This window comes from Quercus suber, unplaced genomic scaffold (assembly GCF_002906115.3).
Source record: "Quercus suber isolate HL8 unplaced genomic scaffold, Cork oak 2.0 scaffold_333, whole genome shotgun sequence".
NCBI lineage: Eukaryota > Viridiplantae > Streptophyta > Magnoliopsida > Fagales > Fagaceae > Quercus > Quercus suber.
This window is the reverse complement of record NW_027069786.1, coordinates 208657-215861: the sequence shown is the minus strand read 5'-3', so window position 1 is coordinate 215861 and position 7205 is coordinate 208657.

Genomic DNA, 7205 nt, shown 5'->3' with positions numbered 1-7205 from the left:
AACCCTTGAACCGGCGGTGAGGGGGAAGAATTGAAATCATTCAGGTTCGAAAGGAACATGAGGGCTTTTAGAAGATCTCCAAGAAGAGCAAGAGAGGATTGAAGCTGATTTTGGTTTCCAAATGCTATCATGCTGTTGCTCTGTTGAGTGGCTAGCCACTTATAGCAATTTGGTCGAGTATGACCAGTAACTCTACAATGATGACAGAAATGCTGCTTCTTTTGTTTAGGCTTTTGAGAGTTAGCCTTCTTAGCCCTAGGGTTTTTAGCATCTTTCTTATCTTGATTAGGGGGTGCTCCTAAGATAGATTTACCCTTGTTTAAGTTCTCACTATCTAATTTAGTTTTAACATCAGTGTTCTCAATTTTAGTGTTATTAGCAGGAGAAATAAAAACAGTATTGCTAGTAGAAGCAGTATTAGAGAAAGAAAGACCATACCCTAAGCCTATTCGATCCGAAGCAGTTTTCTGATTGCTCAGCATCTTATCAAGCTTTGCACTTGAAGTCCTCTCCAATTGAGCTCTGATTTGAGACAGCTCTACTTCAAGTTTCTTGGTCTTCTCAGCCAAAAAGTTGTTCTCAAACCTTAGTGCTCCAATAGTTTGATTCGCCTTATCAAACTTTGTGAACAACTCTTCACGATCAAGTTCTACATCATTGAGCTTCTTGGTGGCTAGCCTATACAATTTCTCATGCTTCTCAGAGAGCTTGTAAAGATTCTCATAGGCTGAATGGATATCATCTTGATCATCAATTTTCTCAAATTTGGACTCCACTAGTTCTTCTTCTTCATCCACTTCTTCAACAATCCCTTCAGTAGGATTGACTGTGGCAGTAAAGGCATTTAAGATTCCGTCATCCTCATTGTCGGAATCATCTTTGGGCTCAGTGTCACTCAAAGTTGCAGCAAGTGCCTTACTTTTCCCAATGCTCTTGAGATATGTTGGGCATTCATGCTTCATGTGATCGAATCCATGACATCCAAAGCACTTTGGTCCAGCCAGAACAGTGAACTGACCGCCATTCTTAGTATCCTTCTTCCCTTTGTCTTGGCTCTTAAATTGAGAAGAACTGGATTGTCTGCGGTCCTTGTCGAAGTTCCTCCCATTGACATTCTTCATAAACTTCTTAAACTGTCTTGTAATGTAGGACTTCATCTTGGAATCTTCATCATCGGAAGACTCATCTATATCACTGCTTTTTGCCTTCAAGGCCATGCTCTTGCCTTTACCCGTTTTGCCAATCTTAGATAGTCCTAGCTCGTAGGTCTGCAAGTTTCCAACCAGCTCAATTAAAGGAATTTTCTCAATGTCCTTTGATTCTTCTATTGCCGTAATCTTGGCATGAAATCTCTCAGGTAGAGATCTGAGCACCTTCCTTACAACCTTGGGTTCAGGGATGGTTTCTCCAAGATTGAAGGCTGAGTTCACTATGTCCTTTAGCTTGGCATAGAACTCATCATACGACTCATCCTCCTCCATCTTAATTTCTTCAAAGCTTGTAGTGAGCCTCTGAAGCTTTGAATCTTTGACAGCGTTTGTTCCTTCATAGGTTGTTTGGAGGATAGTCCAAGCCTCCTTAGCAGTTTCAGTTGAGTATATCTTCTTGAACTCCTCATTGGTGACTGTGCTAAATAGGGCATTTAACGCTCTACTGTTTAAGTTAGCCACCTTGATCTTAGCGTTATCCCAATCGGCCGGTTCTTCTTTTGGCTTAGTCCAGCCAATCTCTACAGCTTGCCACACTTTCTTATCTAAAGACTGCAAGAAAGCTCTCATGCGTACTTTCCAGTATGCATAGTTAGTGCCATCAAATAAGGGAGGTATGATTAATGACTGTCCTCTATCCATGACAAACAGGGGTCAATGGATTTACACAGCAAAGATTAAACCTAATCAGAGTGTGTCTGCTCTGATACCACTTCATAAGCCACAATCTAAATGACCCCTTGTGATTAAACCAATTAATTACTTAATCAAGTTATTAATTAATCAATTTATCATGTAATTGCGTAGAAGCACAAACAAATCACCAAAAACTAAATATGCAGCGAAAATTAAATAACACAGTGATTTGTTTACGAATGGGGAAAAACCTTGCGGCAAAAACCCCATCGGGTGATTTTCAAGTCCCCACTCCCGAAACTCCACTATTATCAAATCAAGCAGTTACAAGTAAAGGAATCCCAAGTACCTTACCAACCTACAGTTGAACCCTTACCCCAATACCCAATTGGACTTGATCTATAGTGACAATTTCCACCTTTGAGGCATGGCTCCCAAGTTCGTGACTAACCAATGCACGGATCCCAGTACGCGACTTCAAAACACCAACTTAAGGAAGAGAGGTTGGCTACAAAGTTCTTTAGTTCATCCTACACAATGAAGATCAGGAAGATGCTTGGTCACAAAACCCTTTGGTGCAAATACAAAGCAACTTCTTTAAAGAAGATGAACTAGGTCAAGAACTTCGTCTTTGATCACAATTTACTTGAACAGAGATTGCTCAATGCTTTTTCAACTTGTGTACCACTTGACAGCTCTTAAAACAATCCTTTTATATGTTTAGGGTTTGGAGAAAAGAAGGCCCAAAAGCATATTCACGAATCCCAAGAAAATCATATCAGAAAATCTGAAATTATAAATCTCGACAGATAGCAAGTGTCGAGGTAGCTATTGAGCAGGTGTCGAGCTTTAATGAATTTGCACTTCAGCTTGCTTTTTCTTGGACAGACTTAATGACTTCAACACTTGACCTTGAAACCTTGTTTCTTGAAGTATTAAAAACACCTAGAACTACTCAATTACAAGTAGAGTGCGTTTTGTCAAAGGATTTAGCCAATTTACATAAATAAGTGACATATGTTCTTAGCAAGTGAAAACACATATGTTCTAACAGGTTGAGTAAAAAACTCTTAATGAAATTTGTAGCTCGTACGAGAAGGGGGGGGGGGGTGTCAAAATTACAAGAGTACCCTTGACAAAATTTCACTTGTATGAGTGTGGGGATGGGGCCGCTCCCAATGAGATTTTGACTTAATCTCAAATGCACTCTTGAAAATGGGACCAGCACGCGACCATAAAGTGCTAGTTGCTATAGCTTATGTTAACACCTAAGTTGTTATGTGTAAGCAATGGTGCTTAATTTCCTAAAGCAATAATATTTCAAGTTGGAGACCACTACAATTCTGGAGCTGAGTTCGCTATTTTACTAAGTAAAGGTTCAATGTAGATCACACCTTAATGATGCATTGTGACTCATCTTTAACTAAAATTTAAAATTAAAATGAGTGGGGGAATGTTGTAGCATTTAATACTATTGAATTAAGATGAATAAATATTACAATATAAATATAGTGATATGAGAGTTACTATGGAAGATAAGAAATTAATGAAATGTTTAATATTACACTAAAAAAGAGAGAGATTCTTTTGTTGTTTTTAAATGTGGTTATTAACAGGCTAATATGTACAAGAGCATATATTAGGCCAAATATATTCAGAACAAATAGCATATCTATTGGTGAGTAAATGACATTTTATTATAGAAAATGAAGAGTCATTCACCAACTTAAGAGGCCCATTAAGTTTATAAATAGACTTACTCATACCCAATCCAAGCTACAATAAAAATATACAGCAATTGCAGGCAAATTATACACTAAAAAATAGAGAGGTTCTTGGCAAAGAAGGGTATTCTTTCTGGTGGAGTTCTGGGTTTGAACATTTTGTACAGAGGTTGTTCTAGCCATATGAGTGTTACATTCGTTGGGCTGTTGTATCCTAGGAGAGACAAGTAAAAGCACCAGTTACAAAATTTAGCCAACCTAGGGCTTGAATTTCTTTAAAGATAGCAAGTGCCACACTTCAATCCAAATAATGTTGTGTAATATTTCTTCAAAAAAAAAAAAATACTCAAAAGTATTTATTCAATTTCTTTTTGTATTATTTCCATTATTATTGTGTTTGCATCAACAAATAGAATATTGAATGAATCCTATTCTTCTTTGTAAATGAATTTTATAATGTTGGAGGCCTATTAGATATTGAAGATAAAATTTGTTATGTTTATACTTATTACTATTGCATGTATGTGTGTGTCTATAGCATGTTTTGTTTGTTCTCAATTTGGATGTTGAACCCCCCCCCCCCCCCTTAATGAAATTTGTAGCTCGTACGAGAAAGGGGGGGGGGGGGGTGGTGTGTCAAAATTCCAAGAGCACCCTTGACAAAATTTCACTTGTATGAGTGTGGGGATGGGGCCGCTCCCAATGAGATTTGGACTTAATCTCAAATGCAATCTTGAAAATGGCACCAGCACGCGACCATAAAGTGCTAGCTGCTATAGCTTATGTCAACACCTGAGTTGTTATGTGTAAGCAATGATGCTTAATTTCCTAAAGCAATAATATTTCAAGTTGGAGACCACTACGATTCTGAAGCTGAGTTCGCTATTTTACTAAGTAAAGGTTCAATGTAGATCACACCTTAATGATGCATTGTGACTCATCTTTAACTAAAATTTAAAATTAAAATGAATGGGGGAATGTTGTAGCATTTAATACTATTGAATTAAGATGAATAAATATGACAATATAAATATAGTGATATGAGAGTTACTATGGAAGATAAGAAATTAATGAAATGTTTAATATTACACTGAAAAAGAGAGAGATTCTTTTGTTGTTTTTAAATGTGGTTATTAATGGGCTAATATGTACAAGAGCATATATTAGGCCAAATATATTCAGAACATATCCATTAAGTCTATAAATAGACTTACTCATACCCAATCCAAGCTACAATAAAAAAATACAGCAATTGCAAGCAAATTATACACTAAAAAATAGAGAGGTTCTTGGCAAAGAAGGGTGTTCTTTCTGGTGGAGTTCTGGGTTTGAACATTTTGTACAACAAATAGAATATTGAATTTTATTGTGTTTGCATCAAATAGAATATTGAATGAATCATATTCTTCTTTGTAAATGAATTTTATAATGTTGGAGGCCTATTAGATATTGAAGATAAAATTTGTTATGTTTATACTTGTTACTATTGCATGTATGTGTGTATCTATAGCATGTTTTGTTTGTTCTCAATTTGCATGTTGAACCCCTCCCCCCCCCCCAAAAAAATTACCTAAAGGCTGTGGACGCCGATTTTTCCCTGCCGATCTTGGGGGGCTAGGGTCACGCATTGGGTCCTTGGCGACATGACTCTTTGTGTGCATTGTGTATCTAGGGTGGGGTGTGCGTGTGTGTGAGTCTATTTTTCTTATTTTTATTTTAGAAGTTGCCACCAACCATTGGTTTTGTATTAGGTGTGATTGGTCACCTAGATGTGTAATTTATTTCAAGTTACCTAATTAACTAATTGAATTTTAAAGGTTCATTAATTAAAGTAAACCAAAAGTCTTTGAACCAAAGATCTTGGACTCAGAAGTTTGGTTACATGTGGGGAAGGCGTTAGGCACCCCACAATGCCTATCCGAAGATGGTACTTAATTTTAATTTATTACAAACGTTAACTTTTTTATGAATGTAAAGTTGTGATTTATAACTATGTTTTATGTTGGTTTTATTCCATGATAAAAAGCGTCGTAATTTCTATAATTTGTTTCCTTACATTTTGTGGGATTTTATTGTATTGAGTTTAGTACTAAGTTGGTGAAGAATCGAGCATGTATTAGATGAACAAGTGGATCTCGCGAGTGTCTTGCAAGAAGCCTACCCTCGAAAGAGCCACATGAGAAGCACATGCTAGAAGCTGAAGAGTTGTGCTAGATTGTTAGTTTCACGAGTGTCTCGCAAGAAGGGCCAACCCGCAAGATACCTGTGAAACTCTCTACTTGAAGGATTTTAAGTGTAATTTTCTTACCCTTCACTCGTACTATATATACCTTTATTACCAACAAAAGTATGAGAGACCATTCAAAGAGAAAAACCCTAGATATGTTTTCTACAACATACACACCCATCTTTTAGAGAGAGAGAGAGAGCTAATCATTCTTAGTGAGAAATTATTGTAGAATCTTCTCATTCTCTCTCCCATTATCATACTTTAAGAGGAGATTTGTACTTAAACACAACCCACATATTTTCAGAGTGTAGAGAGTATTTTAGAGTTTAGAAAGCTTAAAGGATTTGCCAAAAGAAGCCGATGAGGCTTGGTGGATACAATCGGGTGTATTGCGGGATCTGGAAAGTTAAAAAAGACATGACTCCGAGAAGTCCATTGGTAGCAAGAGCTTGGAAGGCTCAAGTAAATTAGATAGACTAGGCTTGGCTGGTATTTTGTTATTCGTATACTCCAACTTTATTCTTTAGTGGATCAATTTCGAATTGGAGGGTCGCAGAGAGGTTTTTCGCTGAGTTCTTCGGTTTCCTCTTTGATAACATGTCTTGGTGTATTCTTGTGTTTGCATCTCTCTTTACTTACTCTTATGCCTTACTTTTATTGTTTGTTGTTCATGTTTATGTACTAGAGTAGTTATCGGTTCGTTGCGCACATTTACTCTTGTTCCACACTTTGATTATGTAAGAGTAAAAGCAATCTAGCCGTAATTTTTATTGGGGGTCTAAACAAGCTCTTGTGTCTTCACACATATTCGAGCTTTCAATGAAGAAATAGGATACTTGGCATCTTGATTTTTCTTGAAAAGCTTTTTGCGAACAATATACATATATAGATGTGAGTAAATACTTACATATATCTAGCATGTGAATAATAATTCCTACAAAGTATACAATCCAAACATGTAAGATATATACATAAATAACATGTGACAAGAGCATGTAAGCATACTATATAATAACATGAGAGTATCTATTATTTACATAGCTAGCATGTGAATACTAACAACTATACAAAAATGAATACAATGGTAATGAAAAGAGAGGGTTGGAAGAATAGTACATTGTTGTCATCTACCATTTTCCCATTTTTTGTTCATACAAAAAGATGACAAAAAGAAACTTGTTAGTACCAAATTTATTAGGAACAATTTATGCTTATGGGATGTTCAAAGACTCAAGAAAGTGAGCCTTGAACACGAATCCAAAAACTACACCTATTCTAAGAAAAACTTGGAAATAAAAAGTCACAACTTTAACTTTATTATTTTGGCAAAACTCATTTTTCTTAGAAAGGCGAGAATATTTCACGAAAATGTTTTTCTTTTATTTTTTGAAAACCTCTCTTTGAAAA